The 23,466-nt window shown below is 39.1% G+C and overlaps 1 pseudogene; it reads left to right on the plus strand.

Annotated features, from left to right (window-relative positions):
- Positions 1-19,608: 19,608 nt before the first annotated feature.
- LOC121500981 lies at positions 19,609-20,399 on the plus strand (annotated as a pseudogene).
- The last annotated feature ends 3,067 nt before the right edge of the window (positions 20,400-23,466 follow it).

Genomic DNA, 23,466 nt, shown 5'->3' on the forward strand with positions numbered 1-23,466 from the left:
TTAGTGCTGCCTTCAGCCCGCAGGTGTGGTCCTGGGGATCTGAGACCTGAGTCCCATGTCAGACTCCCTGCATGGAATGGAGCCTGCTTCTCCCTCTGCCTGTGTCTGTGTGCCCCCCTCACCCCCTGCCTCTTCTCTGTGTCTCTCATGAATAAATAGATAAAATCTTTAAAAAAAATCAGAGATCACTATATGATGCTATCTTCCCAACAGGGAAAATACATGGGTAAGTGGGAGCAGAAGTGTCCCCACTTACCATCTCTCCCAATTGAGCCACAGGGGACTTCGTGCTTTCTGTCCTCATAATTCTAGGCTATGAAAAGTTGGAGATATTGGACCCAAGATTCATGAGCAGATATCATCATGGTTCTTCTATTGAGCTACCAGATACAGCTGCCCCCAGGGTCCTTTAGACTACTTGTGTCCAGGGGCCAGCAGATGAAAAGAAGAGTCACTGTACTGGTGGGAGTAATGTGCCCTGATCAGCAGGAAAACCTAAGGCTGCTTTTATACAATAGGGGCCAGGAGAAATATATACATTGAACCGAGGCTCAACCAGGTACGTCCTGGCGCCCTCATATCACAGAATAACTATGAGCACACACATGTAACGGTGCCTCACTGAGGGAGGTGTGATTATCCAATGTTCAGATCATTCAGGTATGAAGTTTTGGTCACACTACCAGATGAGCTACCCAGATCTGCTCATCTGGTGAGCAGTGAGGTGAGAGCTCAGAGTGAAAAGAATTTAGACTGGATATTGGAGGAGGAGAGAGAATATACCAGAAGCAGCTCCAAGGTCAACTGTATTTGTAGCCATAGTTCACCCCTGTAGCCTCCTCTTTGTGAAATTTCCCTCAAGAAGAAAGACCCCAGAAACCATGGAGGAGCTGTTTGCTGAATCTGTGTGAAAAGCAGAGGTGCGAGGCACAAGGATGGACAGTGGTAACTAGGAGAATGTTCTGTGTAGACCTCCTATTACAAGATCTTCTAATACCCTCTCCGAAGGGGGAGAAACTCCAAGGACCTCAGTTTAGAGGTTTCTAGACCTCCATCTAGAAATCTGCCATTGCCCTGGCTCAGTGCTCACTTCCAGTCTCTGTTTTTCACAATATAAATTCTCAAAGAACATGACTGATTCAACTTGGATTGAGTGTCTAAATCTAGTCCAGTTGTCTTTTCCCAACGAGGAAGGGTTACCTAACACCAAATGGCTGTCGGTTTCAGCGCAAGAGAAGTCTCCCACTGCACAGACCCCATCTGCTAAGAAATCAAAAGCAAAAGTCCAAATTGATATGACAAATATACCCTCTATGATTCCTCTGATGTAAAAGAATCCACTTTCTTCAGAAGCAGCTTTTCCATCTGGGGATGGTTCTAAATATTCTCTCTGTCCCTGGGTATTTTTGGAACTGCATGAGGCCACTGCCTCTTAAGGTAACACAGATGATATCTGCTGCCTCTCAGAATTTCAATAAGTGACCAGAAATCTGTAATCTTTTGAGCTTCTGGAAATTTCATCATTTGATACGATTTCAACCACTTTTTCTCTCCATTCACTCCATGCCCCCGGCTCGCAACTGCAAATGAGGAAAATAGCTTAAAGATTTGTGTTAGTCTCCAATATCTGTTTAGGTTACTCACTTGCAAGTGCTCCAGTGTCAACAGATATTTTGAACAGAGCAAATCTTCGTTTTACTTAAGTCAATGAGGGTGGAGAGTATTTGTCATTTTTTCTGCCCACATTTCCATTTTGTTTTCTAAACCTCAACCTCTCCAGAATGCAATGGTTTATGAGGATCCTGCATCTAAAAGAGTTTTTGATGTTCAAAGCTTTTTATCTTCTGTTTTACAAATGAAATACATCTTCCTACATTGCAAAACACCACTTACAGTGAATCCCTTTGGGAAAGACATTAAAGTACCATTTCAGCTTTATCAATAATGGAACTCCATATGCAGAGACCCAACACAGAGACATCCTTCTCTCTGGCTACTTGAAGAGTATATTCTAAGAAATTCCTTGGAATTGGCCTGCAAAAACTGATAAGAACAAAAAAAAAAGATAAGAACAACAACAACAACAAAAAAAAAGCCTAAGTATTGGCTGTGAAAAACTAAGATGTAGGCAAAAGAAAGAGATGCTTATGCGCTTATGGGATTCCTCTGGGGCCTCTAAAGGCATTAACTTATCTGACATTTACAAGGTGTCCAAGAAATGGGATTTTCCCCATTGTTTCCAAGTGAGAAACTAAGGCTTAGAAAGGTTAAGCAAATTGCCATAATGGTCACACAGTTCACATATTAAGGAGATGGGACTCAAAAGCACATCTCCCTATTAACAAAGCACATATTTTTAAAAAATATAGCAGTATCTGTTCTCTAGTCCTGCATCAACATTAGTCTTCCTCCTCCCTTGTCATTAAGTATAAGAAGAAATTTTAAAAAGCAAATTTGACAAGACTTCACAGTAAGTGGTCAGTTGCTGTGCCCTAATAGCATTGCCTGTGGGGCAATAAAAACAAAAAAACAAGGGAATAAAAAATTATAGTTTAGGGGTGCCTGGGTGACTCAGTCCGTTAAGCAACCGACTTCTGATTTTGGCTCAGGTCATGATCTCAGTGTTGTGAGATTGAGACTCATGCTCGGTGGGGAGTCGACTTGGTATTTCGTCTCTCTCTCCCTCTACTCATCCCCTCCTCTCAAAAAGAAGAGAAAAGAAAATTATAGTTTAAAAGCTAACGAGTATAAAATGTCAGTGGAAATCAAAATTATCTGATGTCCTACCCTTATCCCTATCCCCATGTGTGCTAAAATAAAGTTTATGTCCAAGTGGCAAGGAGAAGTAGAGTTTACTGAACTACATTATGTGCTCTGTGTTTCAGATGCTCTGTCTTCTTTTATCCTAACAGTCCTCTCCTTGAGAGAATACAGTTCTCATTTTACAAATGAATAAACTGAAACCCAAAGAAAGTTTAACAGAATTATTCAGGCTACAGAAAACTTAATAGTGCCTTGGGCAAGCAAAACATTGTTTCTCAGGTAATAGGAAGTCTGCAGTGGGTAGCAGAGGTTAGAACAAAGGGTCAACACTGTCAAAGTCAGAGTCTCAGGCTCCTCTGCCTCCCTGACGTGCCATCCCCAGCCTGGGGGTTTTATCCTTATTCTTTCAATGTGGCTGCTGGACATCTGGACATTGTAAACACATTCCAGCTGGGAAGATAAAGAGCAAAGGATGAACACAAAAGGGCCATGCCAGCCAAATCTGTCCCATTTTATTAAAATGACAATAGATTTTCTGGAATCCCCACCCAAAACTTTATCTTCTTCAGAACTCTGTCACATAACCACCTGTCTCTGCAAGGGAAGCCAGTACATTGAGTATCCTAAACTCAAGTTAGTAAAATCAGGGTTAGTAAAGAGTTAATATTTGCAAAGTGCTTAGAATAAGATCGGACATATAGTAAATGTTATGTATTTAATAAATGAAGAAATGAAGGAATTAAGTAATGATAAGATGAAGGAAGGAGACTGGATACTGAGTAGGCAAATAGAATAATTTAACACGGAGATAAATGACTTGTCTAAATGGCCCGGCTAATGAATGGTAGTGATATAATTCCATCCCGACGTTTTTGGATTTCAAAGGACCTTTTCAATATTTTCTTTTCCTGTTATTACTTAATAACATCCCCCAACCCACACACAGTTTTAAAATTCCAACGTGACTATGCCCGTGAATGTCATGTGATTTTCATGAATGCTGCTTCAAATATTAGTATTAAAAGTGAAGAACTGGGATCCCTGGGTGGCGCAGCGGTTTGGCGCCTGCCTTTGGCCCAGGGCGCGATCCTGGAGACCCGGGATCGAATCCCACATCAGGCTCCCGGTGCATGGGGCCTGCTTCTCCCTCCGCCTGTGTCTCTGCCTCTCTCTCTCTCTCTCTCTGTGACTATCATAAATAAATTTAAAAAATTAAAAAAATAAAAAATAAAAAATAAAAATAAATAAAAGTGAAGAACTCTGTTATGAGAAAATAGACCAGTCGAACCAATTTCATTCTCTAATGGGCTCCTTAGCTTTTCATATCCCAGGATGGAAAAAGATTTAAAGTAGCACGACATTCACGGAAGCCCAAACTTGGCTTAAATTTAAGAATCTCAGGGAACCCTGGGTGGTGCAGCGGTTTGGCGCCTGCCTTTGGCCCAGGGCACGATCCTGGAGACCCGGGATCGAATCCCACGTCGGGCTCCCGGTGCATGGAGCCTGCTTCTCCCTCTGCCTATGTCTCTGCCTCTCTCCCTCTCTCTCTCTCTGTGACTATCATAAATTAAAAAAAAAAAAAAAAATTTAAGAATCTCAGACCCTTCTTGTATTCCTACCACTTACTTAATCTAATGCCACTGATAAACTGTAGGTGAAACACGGGACTCCCCAATAAATACTGACAAATGAGCACTTAACTGTAATGTGGGAACTGCCTTTTATTAGCTAGTTTTCCAGCATTTCTGGTCTTTTAGCCCTTGCAATGGTGAGTGATCTTAGTGTGTTAGTGTGTCCAACTATTGACAGTATATCCATATATCAACACAGTGGGTAACCTCCTTTGCTTGACCTTAGAAATCCTTAAATGTCACATATCATCCTCCAAATACAGACAGGTCAGGTTGACTTGAGTTTATCCTAGATGACAGAAGGGAGACTCAAAGATCAGCCCTTATAAAAATTCATTACTGATGAATATTGAAATTTTACTGGAAAATTAATCAGTATTATTAAACACCAAGAGATTAATGCTGGCTTGTTCTACAGAAGACAGAATCAACCACTACAAAGAGCTATTAAAACAGCTGATATAAAATGTTTACATATAATATGTATAGAATGTGAAAATGACTGACTTTTCTTTCCAAAGGTCAATCAAGGATAGAAAGCAAATGGAAAAGCCAAGAATGAAGGGTTCAGTGGTATAAGAGATTGTCTGTGGTCCTCCTCAACAGTCCTGTCACACCCAGAGCTCATATTGACTTTAAGCGAAGTACCTCTTTACTAATCAAATAAAGGGAATTTGGCCTCTGCTTTAGCTGATATCCACGGCGGATTCACTACATGTGCACTGACTAGGTGGACCTTAAAAACCCAATCAAATAATGAAATCCCATCCCTTCCCAGAAAGAAATTACTGTTTTCTTTTCATGTGGATTATGACTTGTTTAAACCCCAATGACTATTCAGTTTCTGCTCACAGAAGACAAATATTTGCTAATTAAGGGTAAGAACAGATAGAACCAAAAGGTCAATCTGCTTATTCCTTGTTAGAAATTACACAAGGAATTTTTTTACAAGACATTTAGAAATTCTTGTCTTCCATGCATACTGACACCATTACTGTGCTTTAACCTGCCTTCCTTTGTGAGATTATTACGTAGCGTGAATCCCAGAATGAGAACCAAGAATGATTTCTGCTCTAGGCACTCTTGAACTATTTCACCCAGAGCACTGTGTAATCTCCAGTTCACCTTCTGAGACTTGACTCCCTGTGTTTGAATATGGGTTCTACTACTTACTTCCAGTATGGTCAGGACATTATTCTCATAATGGATTTAGAGTACATTCACATGTAATATTTTTCCTCAGTCACTCTATCCTTTCAAGAGGTTAGTAAACTACTTAGCTATATGAATACGGTCTTAGAACCCCAACATGTCTTAATGCAAAACCCATTCTCCAGCACTCAGTGACTCACCATCTGATTAATAGATTAATTCCTTTCCTTTGTTTCTGGAATAGAGTGATATAGTAAAAGGAATGTAGACCCATCATCTGAGTGGCAAGCATCATATATTCCAAGATGAAAGGTAAGATCTTTAGGGAATGTCAGAGCCCCCTGCTCATAAGCTTCAGTACATAAATGGATATGTATCAAGGTGCCTCTCATTTGCTTTACTAAAACCTCCCTTTGAGAGACATTAATTAAAATATTTAAGGATCACAGCTGAGTCCACAATTTGAGTAGAAGCCAGATATTGAAAAAAGGTCTCTCTTTCACTGTGTTATTTATTGTTGGTAGAAATATTCCAGCTGCTACTCAGAATGCTAAAACAACACTTCAAAGATGTCATGCATTTAATCTCCTCCTGTCCCATGAGGACCAGAGAAACGAGTCATGATGTAAAATGGTTCTCCTGCAGACATTCTGATGCTACAACAGTGGAATGAAAAGAAAGAGGCATTCTGGTCTCAAGCAATAAACCCAAAGTACAAAAGGTCTCTAAGAATACAGTGACATGCTGGTCCAAAATCCAAATTATTGTGCCAACAGGCCAACAGCTGTGACCTTTCTAAACATCACTATGTCAGATGCATCAATAAATTTTGATGAATAATTTCACTTCCAGGATTCTCTTCTAATAAAATGATCAGAGTCAACATATCTCTCAAATCTTTATTCTACTCAACCTCAAATCTCTCTTTTAAATTTCACATAAAAACTGCCTGTTCTTCAAGAATATCACAGATTTTAAACGTATCCCTCCTGAGCCTCCTGGGTACCTCAGTCGGTGAGGCTCTGACTCTTGGTTTTGGCTCAGGTCCTTATCTCATAGTCTTGGGATGGAGCCCCATGTTGGGCTCTGTGCTTGGCATGGAGGCTGTTTCAGGTTCTCTTTCCCTCCTCCCTCCTCCCTCCTCACTCTCTCTCTTTCAAATAATAAAATCTTTTTTAAAAAAACCATCTCCTCCCTATGCTGGCCTCTGTAAACACATAGCATCATAACCTCCCCCCCATGAACACCATCCTTGAATGCTTCTTCTTCCTTGCTTGCTAAATAAAACCATCATGTCTTGTCATTATTAATTAAAAGGAAAAAAAGCATCCTTTAACTCCATCCTAATTCCCAGTCTCCTACTATCTTAGGTCCAACTATCATCGTCTATGCTTTGCATTAAGGGAATCATTTCCTAACTAGCCTTCTTGTCTACTTTGCTCCCACCAATGCAATCTGCACAAAGTCACCAGTAATCGTTCACAATGCCTTTGTAATTATGTTGTCCCCTCAACCCCACTGGCTAAAATAGTTTAAAATTTTTCACTTCCATCAGGATAAAGAATACATTCCTTAAAATTTTGTAAAAGTCTTTTCTTGATCTAGCCTCAACCTGTCTTCTCAAGAAATCCATTACCCCTCACACTCAAGGTTCTGGATATACTGAAGTACTTGTAGTTTTTCTAAGTTGTCAGATTTTTTTTTCTTGCTCATAGGTATTGGAACTTGCTGTTGACTACAGTTAGAACAGTGGCTCCTTCCCCAATATTTTCATTTATCTGGTAAATTCTTATTCACGTCTGAGGTCTGAGTCTAAAGACTGCCTCTTCCTTAAAGTTTTCTCTGACTTCCAGGGCTCCAGGGCAGCACAGTTGGTTAAGCATCTGACTTTTGATTTCAGCTAAGACCCTGATATTAGGATCTTGAGATCAAGGCTCTGTGCTGAGGAGTTTGCTAAACACTCTCTCTGCCACTTCCCTCCACATGCTCTTTCTCTCTTTAAAATAAATAAATAATTTTTTTAAAAGAAGTATTCTTTGACTTCCAGTTTTCTCCAGTATGTATCGCATGCCCCCAGCACTTTTCACGCAATAATGCAATTGCCTTTTTTTCCCCCTATTCCTCTGTAGACTTCTGTGTTTCCAAGATTATTCAATTCAGCAACCACATCTGATGAATTTTCAATGTGTAAAACAGGGTCTTGCACAAAATAAGTACTCAATGAAGAATTTTAAATAAATACCAAGATATTCATCAAGGTTTGATTACAAAAACAAAGAACTGGTAACTATGCAAAATGCCAAAACATAGAAATGAGTAAACAAACTTGGGCACATCTCAAAGGTTAAAAAAAAAAAGCGTTTTTCCTTTTCAAAATACAAAAAGTCTTTGAATTTTTTCATAGATGGGACCATAGAAATGATAAAATACTAAGTGAAAATCAAACAAAATATGCATTACCAATATGATGTTAATCAAATAGATAGATGATAGATGGATAGATAGATGATAGAGATAGATGATAGAGATAGATGATAGACTTGAAAATATACAAATTTGATGACAGTGTTTATATTTGGTATATGTATAATTTTTTTTTGGTATATGTATAATTTTTATTTGCTTACTATGCTTTGAAGTATACTTCTGATTTCTTGTGATGAATCAAGTAAAAAAATAATAGAAGAGCAAAAGGGCTGCAGTGAATTCTGACTCCACCTGGGCCAGTGTCCACAACCAAAGAAATCACATTTGCAAATGGGGAGCATCGCAGCTGGATTCTCAGAACAGAGCTAATGCTGAGAGTTCGATGGGTGGCATATACTGGGTCTGATACCAGTATCAAAGGCAGGAATGAAAACCAGGGAGCCAAGAGAAGTCCAGAAGGTAGAACTCAATGAATGGCCAGGAGAAATTTTCTCCCAGTATCATAAATTGCACCAATAACAATCTAGTCTGGATCTGGGTGGACCAGCAATGATCTAAATTGATCTAAACAGATCAATTTCTGGGAGTGGAAAGAAATCTGAGCAGCTAATTAAAACCTGAGGTAGTCTTACATTGCCTAGATATGTATGGTCAGAATTAGAGTAATTATTTTTAGGCAAGAGGGTAAATATAAGATACTCAGACCGATTTCAGTAAAACTCACACTGGACCCCACTAGCTAATGGAAATTAATTCCTCCATATATCTTCTTCAAAATGTGCACAATGCCTCGACAGGGGTTAGCAGTGGGTGAAGGAATCATTTTATATTTTAGAAGGGTGGGGAAGCCAAAGGCAGAAGTGGGGGGGGGAGCAATTTTATTACTATTCTTTGATAAAGACAATGTTCCAGCATTCTTTAGTAATTTTCAAAATGGAACTAAATAATAAATGTTCTCTTCGAAAAGAACAATTACCTAGTTAAATTAAAGAATGTTTTCCTCATGAGGATTGCAATTAAAAATAGAGGGCAAGAGAAACTTGCCTTAGCATTTGCCATCACCCCAGGGTTTGTTGATCAACTTTATGCTTCATTTATGTCTCCATAAATCATACTGTGGAATTAAAAGTGTGTGGCTGACATGAATATTGCCCACTTTGCACGGGAAAGACAAAGAGCAAGAAAAACTTTATGCCAAAGCGTGAGGCTATCACACAAAAATTCTTTCCAATTATTATCTCTGCTTCCCCACAAAAGCGAGATTACTCTCTTGGTGGATGTCATAGAATTGAGGCTTTGAAATGGAGATGCCAAGCTGTAAATTACATTTCTGAATCAATTATGCCTCTATCAGAAAGGCTATAAATAACATGCAGAATTACCAGATGTGTAATTTTTTGTTACACTTGAACATTTGGTGCGTTTAGAATGTCTAAGTGAGGGACTTGGGTTAATCTGTGAATTTCACGGATTCATCTGACAAGACAGCAGGAAAATGTGGGTGAGAATTATGATGACCTTGCTTCAAGGAGACTTATCAGAACAAGGTCGACTCAGGAATCTGCCTGCATTTTTCTTAAAAGAGACTTAGACGGGATATGGTCATGGAGCCCCTTGGTGTTCACTGGCTGAATTCTCAAAAGAGTTGGAGCAAAGGACACAGTTGGTTTCGGGTGGGTTACTTGAGCAACACATAATTCGGTGGTGAGCCCTTCCTTTGACAGCTTTACGTGGATTTTATTTTGTCACCCTCTAGAGAAGTCTAAGCAAGAGACTGTTGGCCGGCTGTGTTCTTATGACCAGACTCAGCATCTGAAACCGAAACATCGAACAGTGGGTCCACATGAGGACTAGAGTTTATCAAGCAGCCTCAGCCAGTGACCTTCCCAGGAATCTCACTTACTCCTTGGTCTGTTGCGTCATAGCATTTTCTCCCCTATGGCAAGTTAAGCTTTTATTACTCTTATGTGTAGGTGGTCATTTGTGTTATGAAACTTAGAAGCTGTCAAGTAATAGGACTAAGGGAAAAATATTCCTCTCCATTTAGGAGAATGTAATACCCACGTTTCCCTGAAAGATGCTCAGGTCGTGTAGGAGCTTCCTTGTTACTGCAGTAGAGGAAATCTGGCTCCCTCTGTGGAGTGAGGCAAATACTATGCAATCAAATAAATTTTTATTGGTTATGGCTAGAGTTAACTACCATGTCTTAAAGCTAGCAAAAGGAATAAGTCTGTGTGTGTGTGTGTGTGTGTGTGTGTGTGTGTGTGTGTGTTTCTTAGTACAGCATAATTAAATGAAGAAAGTGTACAAAATCAGCTGGAGCCTGACAGATAAAATATATCTCAGATCATAATGTTGAAACTACCACGCTGAGATTCCAATCCAACTCAGTTTTCTTATCCATACAATGGATATAATGGCATCTAAACTACAGCATTAGTTTTTAAATTAAGCTGGATAATGCTTACAAAATATTTTGCATAATTCTCTGTCATAAAGGAAGTGGTTCTCACTATCACTTAGAGATCTTCTTCTTCTTCTTCTTCTTCTTCTTCTTCTTCTTCTTCTTCTTCTTCTTCTTCTTCTTCTTCTTCTTCTTTCTTCTTCTTCTTCTTCTTCTTCTTCTTCTTCTTCTTCTTTCTTCTTCTTTTTCTTCTTCTTCTTCTTCTTCTTCTTCTTCTTCTTCTTCTTATTCTTCTTCTTCCTCCTCCTCCTCCTCCTCCTCCTCCTCCTCCTCCTCCTTCTTCTCCTTCTTCTTCTTATTCTTATTCTTCTTCTTCTTCTTCAATTCAACATGCCTCTCCCCACATTTATCTTCTACCTACAATCATCTGCTCCCAGGGAGAAGTGCTGCATGGCACTTAAGAGCTTAAACTCAGTCTGGGTTTGGATCCTAGTTCAGACACTCAACAGCTTCTTGAGCTTTGGCTCAATATATAACCTACCTCTGCCTCTGTTTTCTCGTCTGTTAAATTGCGATAACAATAGCAACCACCTCACAGAGATGATACTTTCCTTACCCAGTGAGTGTTTGTTTGCAAGAATAACTAAGATAAAGCAGGAAAAGCATACATAACACTGCCTGCCACATAACAGCACACAGTAAGTGCTGCTTCTAATACAAATACTTTTAACATCTGTTAAACCCATTCTTCCTCCACTATTTTGTAGGCTTCAAACTTCCATTTGCATGTAAACTCTATGTGAGAAATGTGTTTACTTCTTCTGGTTAAAATGGTCCTCACCAGCTTTTGAGCAAGAGGATACAGAGTGGACTGGTGAGTGGACTTCAGAAGAATATTGGCAGATGTCAAAGCTAATGCACTTACTGAATGAAAAATCAGCCTCAGCTATCATAATGAGATGCACCCAAACTACATAAGGTATGAATATAAAGGCTAGTAGCAAATCCTCCACAAAAGGTAGAGGAAGAAGGAGATGAAGAGCACCACAGTCACGTGCATGTGTGTAATTATTCTAGAGGGATGTTCTTTAAGTAGCTGGAGCTCACACTTTAAAAAGGCCTCTTTGATCCTGATTTCCAATAATTAGAAAAATTAGCAGCCATGCATTTTTAGAAAGCTAAGTGTCTGCTTGTGAAGCCCTGAAAGCATTGTGTTTTTTGTTCCGATGGAGCAATGCATCCAAATGTAATGGACATCTCCTCAACAAGTATGAAAGGATCTGTGGCTTTGGCTTTGCAATATCCAAAAGTATAAACCATCTGAATTATTTTTTTTAAATACTGGAGGAGATGTTGTCACATCAGAACTCGTTCATGCACTTGCCCTCATAATGGATCTGTGAAGATGTGTTGAGACTCAATGTTTCAACCAAATCCCAAAGATCCTGCAATATTCTGATGAACACTTTGCATATGGTTACCCTCAGAATAAAGGATATTTTCCCCCATTAAGGATAATAATAGAGTAATATCAAGCCTCCACACTGAAGTATAATTGTCACATCACCTCACATTATACCGATAATTTGCACATTAAACATTCTTATTTGTTTAAAACATGCTGTTTTGCTCCTATCTGAACAACAGCTTTTTGGGAACAGAAGGAGAAACATTAAAATCTTAAGAGTTTACTCTCTAAAGCATATAGTCATTAAATTCAAGTCACAGGAGGAAAACTGATAGGGTCAAATCTTCTCTTATGTCAACAGCTAAATGTGAGTAAATAAAAAAGGAAAATTGAAGGATTCTACTAGTAAAACATATGATACACGTTTAGTATAATTCACACAAATTTAAAGCAAAAGTAGGATAGCACAAGAAAACTAAGTAAATTTGTAATTTAATGCTAAGTCAAATATGGATAAATTGACTATGAAGACAAAAAACAGTTATTCTCACAATGAGAACATATTTCAAGATATGGCCTGGGAGCATGGATAACTCATGCTAGTCTATACTTTCTGAGTTTGTTTTGCCAATGGAACAAACTCTTTGCTCTTATTTCTTTTGTAGGATAAATAGTCCTAAATTGATTATAAGCAGAAAATGAAAGGATTGAGACTTCACTGCTAAACTTATGTGCACCTATTTTAAAAAATTTATTTTAAAAGATGGAGGGTTAAAAAAATAAATAAATAAAAGATGGAGGGTTTTGGTAGTATGTGAGGATTTTTTGGATAAATGAAAAAAAATTCCATTGCTGAAAAATCTCTGACCAATTAAGGATATTGCATTAAAAAGTTATTTTGATAGTTGACTTTATTCTTAGCACAGTTTCATGCAAGATGGTATATAGAGAGAAGATGGACACATAGATTTGAACATAGGAGCCAGTGACGAAAACATTGCATTTACCCTGGATCAAACTTTGATGAGGACAGAAGTGAGGCAGCCGATGCTGTGGCTCAGGCAGTGTTAGTGGAGAGCTCATTTCCATGGGTTTTCAGATGAATAGATGTTTCTGACCAATAACAATGGCCTTCTCAATATAAAAAAAAAGAATATTAATTTCCTATATTCAAATTTAGATATGATAATACCGTGTTTGTAATAATATACCCAATATGTTTTCCCCTAAAATGTAGCTAGATGACAAAACTCCAAATTCTGGCTGGCTGATTTATTCTGAAAAGCCCATATTATATAGTTCAAATTTAAAGAATTATAACTAGGCTAGTAGCAGGCTACGGGTTTTTTTTTAGAGATTTATTTATTTACTTATTTGAGAGAAAGAGAGAGAAAGAAAGAGTACAAGCAGAGGGAGGAGCAGAGGGGAAGGGAGAGAGAGAGAGAATCTCAAGCAGACTTGAGATCCTAACTCAGGGCTCAATCTCACAACTCAGGGTTGTGAAGATTGAGCCCTAAGTGACCTGAGACTTGAGAGCCTAACTCAGGGCTCAATCTCACAACTCAGGGTTGTGAGATTGAGCCCTAAGTGACCTGAGGCAAAATCAAGAGTAGGTCACTTAACCATCTGAGCCACCCCGGCCCCCCTACAGTTTTTTTCTAATACTTTTATAAGGCACTTTTTTCCTAATCAGCTTTATAAGGCACTTTCACAAATGCCACACTGTAGACTATTTAATATGCACTTGTTCATATATCACATTTCTTTTTTTGTTTGTTTGTTTGTTTTGTTTTTTTTAATATATCACATTTCTTGTAGCAAGATCCTTGTGAGGTGGGTGAGCTTCTAAATGAGCTCTAGGCTCCTGTGGTCTCAATCCCCTTCCACACATTTCAAAGAAGGATGCTGATCTGAATTGGACAAACTCCAGAAAAATGTAACATGTCAAGATCGAGAGACTAGGGATGTCAAAGGAGTGAAAAGACCCAGCATACTCACTGAATACATTCTCCTTCCCCTTGTGGCTATTGGAAATGGACCACTGGAGTATTGAGAGGGACCAAGGGTATGTAGCCAGGGCCACCATCATGCTGGCTTCGGGTTTGAACTGTCTTCTTTTCCTCAGCCAGGTATGCTCATACTTGGATGGCAAGACATGAGGGATGTTTTTTGGCCATACCAAGGTGCAGCAGGGTAATGGTCTAGGTAAGAAAGGCCCAAATTTATGGATAGAACCAAACCTGGTATTGTTGTCTTCCTACAGCTTACCTGTACCACCAGGAGGAAGAACTTCTGGAGAAGCCATATTGCCAGCGGTTTCTACCACTGTGAGTTTATGCCCAGACAATTATCTGTCTCTGTGAAGACAAAATTCCTAGGGCATTTCCTAGAATTCCTCTTCTGAATGACAAACAGGTTTGTGTTACATTCTTTATCTTCTTTACATTTTATTCACCTCATATTTTGATAGATGGCATTAGGGATTTAAACCAAGGTCACTGCCATTCTGTTCAAGATAAGATTATGTGGACAACAAAAGAGTACACACTTACATGTATAAAATCATAAAGCACAGACTTCCTCGTCCTTTCTTCATGTGGCTAAATTAGCCACACAAATCAGTTTTCAAAGCATTCAGAGACACCACTCATAATTTCACAGATTTTATGCACACTGTTGGCATAGGAAGGAAAATGTCAAAGATCTTCTACTGAAATAATTTGGGCAAATGACAGAATGCCGACTCATGGCAATAATTCAGACAGGAAATAGATTCAAGTAAACAAACATTTAACAACTTACACAGTGACCAATTGGTAATTTTAGTCAGTAGCTGATAGAAAATTCTGGATTTGTGAAGGGCTCATTATTCCTTGACAAGCAACTGTTCACTACAGTCCATATAAATATTTGGAAAGGTTAATTGGGCATATTATCCTCTTAAAGACACAAGTAATTTCTAGTTTTCACTCAAATAAAGAAAATCAGTGCAACCTTTATTCATTTTATTGTTCCTTTCTTTGTTGTTATATTTTGGCAAAGTACTGGGGGATAACTTATTTACGTCAATTAGACCTAAGTTCAATTCCACATGAGCTACTTATTAAATGTTTGATCCCCTTTATCCACATCCTCTCCAGCATTTGTGGCTTCCTGCCTTGTTAATTTTCCCTGTTCTCACTGGTGTGAGGTGGTATCTCATTGTGGTTTTGATTTGTATTTCCCTGATGGCAAGTGATGAGGAGCATTTTCTCATGTGCATGTTGGCCATGTCCATGTCTTCCTCTGTGAGATTTCTCTTCATGTCTTCTGCCCATTTCATGATTGGGTTGTTTGTTTCTTTGGTGTTGAGTTTCAGAAGTTCTTTATAGATCTTGGAAACTAGCCCTTTATCTGGTACGTCATTTGCAAATATCTTCTCCCATTCTGTAGGTTGTCTGAGTTTTGTTGGCTGTATCCTTTGCTGTGCAAAAGCTTCTTATCTTGATGAAGTCCCAATAGTTCATTTTTGCTTTTGTTTCTTTTGCCTTCGTGGATGAATCTTGCAAGAAGTTACTGTGGCTGAGATCAAAAAGGATGTTGCCTGTGTTCTCCTCTAGAATTTTGATGGACTCTTGTCTCAGATTTAGATCTTTCATCCATTTTGAGTTTATCTTTGTGTATGGTGCAAGAGAGTGGTCTAGTTTCATTCTTCTGCATGTGGATGTCCAATTTTCCCAGCACCATTTATTGAAGAGACTGTCTTTCTTCCAGTGGATAGTCTTTCCTCCTTTATCGAATAGTAGTTGACCATAAAGTTGAGGGTCCACTTCTGGGTTCTCTATTCTGTTCCATTGATCTATGTGTCTGTTTTTGTGCCAGGACCACACTGTCATGATGACCATAGCTTTGTAGTACAACCTTAAATCTGGCATTATGATGCCCCCAGATATGGTTTTCTTTTTTAAAATTCCCCTGGCTATTTGGGGTCTTTTCTGATTCCACACAAATCTTAAAATAATTTGTTCTAACTCTCTGAAGAAAGTCCATGGTATTTTGATAGGGATTGCATTAAACGTGTAAATTGCTCTGGGTAACATTGACATTTTCACAATATTAATTCTACCAATCCATGAGCATGGAATATTTTTCCATCTCTTTGTGTCTTCCTCAATTTCTTTCAGAAGTGTTCGATCCTGAAAAAAAATAAAATAAAATAAAATAAATAAATGTTTGATCCTGAACAAACTGCTTGATTTCTCAAGTTTCCCCATCTATACAATGATGATTCTTACAAATGCTACTTACAAGTAAGTCTGTCAAGAGAATTCAATGAGCAAATATTCATAAAGGTACTCAACAAATACTGGGTCCTCTGTACTTAAGGCATTGTACAGGCATGAAAGAGCTACAAAGATATTTAGGGAACTCTTGCCACCTTTAAATAAATGAATTTAGTAAGAGGTTATATTTTTTTCTTAAGATTCTATTTATTTATTTGAGAGAGAGGGACTGCACATGAGTATGGAGAGGGTGAGAAGGAGAGAATCTCAAGCAGACTCTACACTGAGCATGGATCCCAACATGGCGCTCACCCTCATGACCCTGTGATGATGACCTGAGCTTAAATCAAGAGTCAAGCACTTAACTGATGGAGCCACTCAGGCATCCCAAAGATTATGTTTAAATAACTAATTTTTATTATTTTCAAATAACATTATTGGGACCACAGTGTGAAGATTGAATTAGGTTGCTCTTAAACCATGTGTGCCCCTTCAGTCATCAGATTCTTCTTTGCCCCACTCACACCCTAGAATAGAGACCATTTTTCTTGACTGACAAACCCATACCACCTTTGGCAATATTCAGCAACCTCATGCATATTCCCTTGAGTGTGTGTTCTCTGTTATTAGGAAACATGGAAATTAAAGGGAACTAAACAGTAATATTTGTGAGAGTAGAGACTATACTTTTGCTAAGTATTTTATTATCAGGAAATTATAAGTATGCAGTCAATTTTGGTTGCATGTATAAATGTCTGCTTTGTTCCTAACACACCCTTAGAAGAAGTTGACTATGTGTCTTATTGGTCAATCCTCCAAACTACCTTGATAGTGAAATACAAACACTGTTTTACATGGAGAAAATCAAGGTTCAGAGTTGTTTATTGATTTTCCAATATCTTATATATACTAAAAGACTGGGTTGGTATTTATGTCAGATCTATATAACTCCAAGTTTCCTGTGCTATCATCTACTTTAGCATCCTCTCTCCCTGCATGAGGTTGTTCATCACAAGACTTTTAAAAAGTATTGATAAATGCATTAGTTAAAAACCTTTATGACTTCTTTCCCAGAAAACAGTAGATGGATTGAGCATCCCCACTTAAGAGATGAAGTAATTATAATAATAACTAACATCCATAATAATAATCATCGATATTTTCCATTTTGTTGTAGTTCCTTAAAATTCTTAATTACTTTACACATATGATTTATAAATGTTAAGTGACTTGCTCAGTGTCACATGACTTTAAGTGATAGGGCCAGATTTCTCTGTGATTTGAAGCCCCTTCACAAAATCATTCCTTATCCCCTAAAACAGGCCAGCAATGTTGAAGAGGCAGGTACCTTGCCTGGACATTGCTTGAGAGTCTTCTTACAAATGTAGAAGGGGCATTCTCTTCTTTGCCCTTTGTTCCATTCCACCCAAACAGCCCAGTGACATGAGCAGGAAGGCCTCCTCCCGTGAGCTGATAACAAGCAGGCCCAGAAGTAGGTGGATACTGGTAAGGTTTACCTCCTCAACATCTGATTGCACCACCTGCTTCACCAGCAGGTCCATCCTATAATACTCTCTCTTTTGATAACAACAAATATGTCAAAGGAACCATAAGACATTATTTCTGGAAAATGCTTAGAAAACATCTCGAATCTGATCTAGCCACTTTGCAGATGAAGAATCTGAGATGCTGGAACTGATTTTCTCAAGGAAAAGTCAAGATTAATGAGAAAGTCAAGATTAAGAATGTTTCTTTCCTTCCTCCCTCCTTGCTTTTCTTCTGTAACAATTCATTCCTTGTCTGTCATTTGATAATGACAGTGTAGGACTCAAAAGATGCAGATTGTTTTCCTATATATCTCTATGTGTATAGCTGCATTGTGTGTTTTGCACATGTGTGTGCATGCATGTGTGCATTTTTCAAATAGGATTCTTGCCACTGAAGATATAAGCTTCATCTTCCAGGAATTCACTGTCTATTATTAGAAAAACAAAATCGTAAATAAATAATCACCACAAAAAATATGCAGTTATACATTTCATGATAGCGATATTGTCAAAATTGAATACCCCTCCTTTGAGAGCCACATCAGCTTGTTGGTGCCTTCTGTTTCTTTATCTAAACCTTGTTTCTTCCCTCCAGATTGATTTTTATTGCCTTGTCCATTGCAGGCCTCCTAGGAAACCACAGTGGGTGATATTGTAACCCACAGCGGACCTCAGGGACCAGACCCTGTAGCCAGGACTATGACACTTTCCTTCCATTAACCCTGACTGAGTACTATAAAGATGGAACATTTTGGTTTACAATTCCCTAAACACCTCTTGAGTTCAGCTTGCCTCAAGTAGGACCATACATCAGAATTACATTTTCCCTAGCTTCAGTGCCTTATAGTATGGTTGGTTCCAGGAAATTTAGGTTTCAAGCACCAAACCCTGTTCTTAAAAGTCACTCTTTCAAATATTCAAAATGTTCTATTTGTTTGTTTTTAAACTCAGTGGAGGAGATTAAACAGAAATGGCTTCTCATTGAAGAAGCTAGTATAGAAGCTGGATTATAATTAGTACAACCGGTAAGTACAGAACTTCCGTTTGCAGGAAGGCTAATTGCCTACATCATCTAATATTTATAGCCAGTTTGGGCCACTGGTATCCATTTTTGCATGTAGTGAATGGTTTAGGGAAGGAGGTTATTTAAAATTTTAACCAATATGTTCTTTCCTCCTTCTCAAAATAACAAACCTATAATATTGTAAAGTGTACAGGGATAAACTTTGGAAAGAGCAGATATACATCAGGTTATATTATATAAATATATTATATATAGTATATATACCAGATATATTATTTATATATGTATATATATTTATATATTATATATATTTATATACATATTTATATGTGTATATATATATATATATATATATATATATCTGTAGGTAGAGAGATAGATCAGATATATTATAGATATATGAGATCCCCAGACCCTGGGATCATGACCTGAGCCAAAGGCTGATGCTCAACCGCTGAGCCTCCCAGATGCCCCTCATTACTGACATTTTTAATCACACACTAGCTCTGTTTTCCTAAATAGTCAACATATTAAAGACTTTTGCTACATCTAATAACAGTCACTTAGACCCAGGAATAGTCTTCTGGTTTAAATCATTAAAAAATTTTCATGTCTGAGAGAAAGAGAAACAAAAAATATGTTGGTTGGCATTTCTAATTCTAATCTGTCTTTGCAATGTACTAATATTTCCATCACACTCTGAAGCAAGAACAAATTATTGCTGAAGTGGGTAAATATCTTGGAAGAGTTGTGTTAGGTAATACAGCAAAAATACCCTCAATAAATATTTCTTCTGAACCACTTGTACCCCACATATTTTCTAATGACCGCCATGTCCCATTCACCATTCAACTTCTGAGAATGCCATGGGGGAGTAGACTTATCCTCTCTCATGAAGCAATTCAAGCCTCTCTTTTGAGCCATGCAAACAGATAATTAAATGCCATTGCCAGAACAATTCTTTCTTTCTCTCTCCTCCATCCATCCAAGATGCCAAAAGGAAAGCCTAAGGGGAAAAAAGTAGCCTCAGCCCCTGTTGTTGTGAAGAAGCAGGAAGCCAAGAAGTAGTTTGAGAAAAGATCCAAGAATTCTGGTACCAAACAGAACATCTAGCCCAAAAAGGACTTGACCTGCCTTGTCAAATGGCCCCGCTATAACTGGCTGCAGCTGCAAAGGGCTATTCTCTATGGATGTCTAAAAATGCATGATTAACCCATGATTAACCAGTTCACCCAGGCCTTGGACCACCAAATAGCTACTCAACAGGTTAAGCTGGCCCACAAATATAGACCAAAGACAAAGCAAGAGAAGAAGCAAAGATTGTGGGCCCTGGCTGAGAAGAAAGCTCCTGGCAAAGTGGAAGTTCCCACTAAGAGGCCCCCTGTCCTCCCAGCTGGGGTTATTACTGCCACCACATTGGTGAAAAACAAGAAGGCTCAGCTGGTAGTGACTGCACATGATGTGGATTCCACCAAGCTGGTCGTTTTCCTGCCGGCCCTGAGTTGTAAGAAGTAGGCTCCCTACTGCCTTATCAAGGGGAAGGCCAGGGTGGGGCTTCTGCTCCACCGGATGACTTGCACCATTGTCGCCTTCACACAGATTAACTAGGAAGGCAAAGGAGCTCTGGCTAAGCTGGTGGAAGCTATCAGGACCAATTACAGTGACAGCTATTTTAAGATCCACCGTCACTGGGGAGGCAACCTTCTGCATCCAAAGTCAGTGGATAACACCGCCAAGTTGGAAAGGCAAAAGCTAAAGAACTAGCCACCAAACTAAGCTAAGTGTATGCTGTTGAATTTTCTGTACATAAAAGTAATAAAAAGTTCTCTTTCCAAAAAAAAAAAAAATCCCATTGCCAGAATAATAGTATAGATGCAAACAAACTAATACAACGTCATAGAAGAAAAACAAATGACTGTTCAGAGGGGAGTCAGGAAAGGTAATAGGAGGCAACAGTTGAGGACTGAAGAGGAGCATTTTAGGTGCATGTGTGGAGAACAAAAAGAGGCAGATAGGAAGTGAGGAGGCTGGAGAATCCTAACGGGATTAATCACAAGTTGTCTAATCACGAGTGAAAAGGAGAGCAGAGTGCAAGGATGGAACTAAAGCTACTCCTGTTCCTACACACTGGTATACATGCAGCTCTTCAGACCAAAAACAAATATTCTTAGAAATTAAGCTGTTACTGCTTTTGGTAAAGATGACTGGACTCTTCCAAACTGGAAAAGATTCCCGGTTTTTCCTGCTCTCCATGAGAACTCATCCTTCTGCAGCTCCTCTCTCCCCAAAGAAGCCCCCAACAGTACCTCTTATGTGGAAGGCCGAATGATGAGACGTTCCTTGAGCCGCACCTACCAGCCAACTGTTGCAAGCATCATTGACTGAGGAGATTCGCCTCATTCGCATCACTAAGTCAGTGCAGAAAGACAGGGGTAAATAGCAGAGGAAACAAAGAAATAGATCATTTAAATAAAAGAAAGGCACTGCCACCACCGTCTATCTGTGTGTCCTCCACTGAAATTCACCCTGGAGGGACCAATATAAACTAATATGAAAATATGCTCCCGTTGTATAAAGGAAATCCAGCGAAATGGAATTCTAATTCTGCGTTTCTGACAGTCTAACAGGAAAACGAGAGATGCATGCAGCTGCAGTGCTTCCAGTTTTTGCCGTACGCCACACTCAAATTTGTTAGGCACTAATCTTGGAGACAAGAAGACAAGCCATAGTCATTGCTCTCAAGGATATAACGATTCTTTAAAGGACACGGATAGGTAATTGCAATGCAAGTTGGTCAAGTGTACAAAGAATGATACACAAAATGTCATGTGAGGATCGAAGAGGAAAGAATTATCCTATCCTTATATCTGGTTGATATTATGTAGGGAAGGGAGGATAATTAACTATGAAAACTTAAGAGGCTACATTTAAGCCAGAAGGTTAATAAACAGAAATGTTGATAAGGTTTGCAGATGATGTGGAAGATGGAGTGGCCTGTCAGGAAGGGGGGATAATGTACAAAATCTCAAGAATATGAAATAATAGGATCATAGCAATTATTTCTATAACGAGAAGAAAAAGAGATATCAGGGAGACTGGTGGGAAGCAATTAAGTGATGGGAGCAGGGATAGGAGTTTAAGCTAAAAAATATTGCAGGGAGCCAGTCTGTAAGGCCTGCTTGCTGTATGCCGAGAAAGTTGCATCATATCAGATGCTTGAAATGATCAGATTTTCTTTCCAAGAAAACAAAGTAGGTAGAAGGTGAAACAAAGGGATTTTAGTTAAGAAGATCCAAGAGGAAGTTATTTAATAATTTGGAGTGGCAGATGCTGTAACCCAAATCAGTGTTTATATTGACTGGGATAATTTTTAGAATTCAGTCAAAAAAGCAACAGCCAAAAAAAAAAAAAAAAAAAAGCAACAGCCAAAGAATATTTAATAACAATAAAGTGCTAGGCTTTTCTCCCAGCCCAAAATACCTTTTTTTTTTTTTAAAAAAAAAAAAAAAAAGCAATAAGGAGCTCCACAGAGATCTTGCTCTCAGAAATCCCAAGAATCCCAATATGGTCTCAAGGTTTTGATTAGTGCCTAACAAAGAGCAGGTGTTTGATAACCACCACAAAGCAGCCTCAGTTAAAATCAAGGCAAATTCTTTTTTTTTTTTTTTTTTTTTTTTTTTAGGATTCATTTATTTATTCATGAGAGAGAGAGGCAGAGGGAGAAGCAGACTCTTCGCAGGATCCTGAGGTGGGACTCGATTCTGGATTCCAGGATCAAGCCCTGAGCCAAAGGCAGCCACCCAACTGCTGAGCCATCCAGTCGCCCCAAAACCAAGGGGGGGTCCTGCAGGGCTCCTCAGAGTTAACCTGTTCTTGAACTCTAGGTCAACTAGCCATTGGATGAGGACCACCCACCAGCTAAAGGAAGTTCTCAGAGAGTCAGCTCTACAGTGTTGCCAGCAGCCAAGCAGCCCTGCCTCTGGGGAGTGAATGTCTTGTACTTAACAGGGGCGGGGGGGACAAGTCTGCATTGCACACTGCAGTTTTCTAACACCTTCTAATTTATAAAGGAGAAAGCAAAGGATTGGCTTAAACTGAGGGCAGGCAGGAGGCATCAGGAATCAAAACTGCAGTTCTCCTGGTGTAGGTCCCAGGGTAAGAGCAAGCACTTGTAAAGCACCCGGTCTACAGCCCTATGCTGACCATACTCCACTTACACGCTTGCCCTGCTCTCCCTGGGCACTAGTGCCCTAACCCAGAAATGGGACAGAACAGCAGTGCTCAGCTCACAGCTTTCCTGAGAATAAGATAATATATTTCATGGGTGTGTGGTGCATAGTAAGCAACCACTGGATAATGAAATAGTATTATCTTGGAAACCCTGAGACTACAAGAGAGATTTTCCTCATTTCTTTCCTGGGTGGTCTCCAACAAATTATGTTGGGGAAGTAAACTTTCCACGTCCCAATTTTCGGAAGTTCAGAGTCTCCTTCTGTTAGGAGCCCTGATTTTCTTCTAAAAGGTCAACTGTCTTCTAGAGGATGAACATGAAGTAAATATAAATTAATGGCTTCAGAGAAAAGGTTCATTCCCCTAACAAGCGTGGCTCTCCCGTGCAAGCATGTCACCGGAGCGGAAAGACAGGAGCACCTGCCAGACCTGCGAGTTTAAAGAAGTTGCTTGTACTCCCAGAATCTAAGTTGCTTTACTGATAGTACGTGAAGGAGTATCCACATGTGAAGAGCCAAGCAAACTGGCGGGGGGCACGAGCTCCTTAAGGGCTTCAAATTCCAGATAATCACTCCCTTTTTTGTTCTTGGTCGTGGTTAGTTTCCAAGAGAACCGGTC

The sequence above is a fragment of the Vulpes lagopus genome, chromosome 10 (assembly GCF_018345385.1).
Source record: "Vulpes lagopus strain Blue_001 chromosome 10, ASM1834538v1, whole genome shotgun sequence".
NCBI lineage: Eukaryota > Metazoa > Chordata > Mammalia > Carnivora > Canidae > Vulpes > Vulpes lagopus.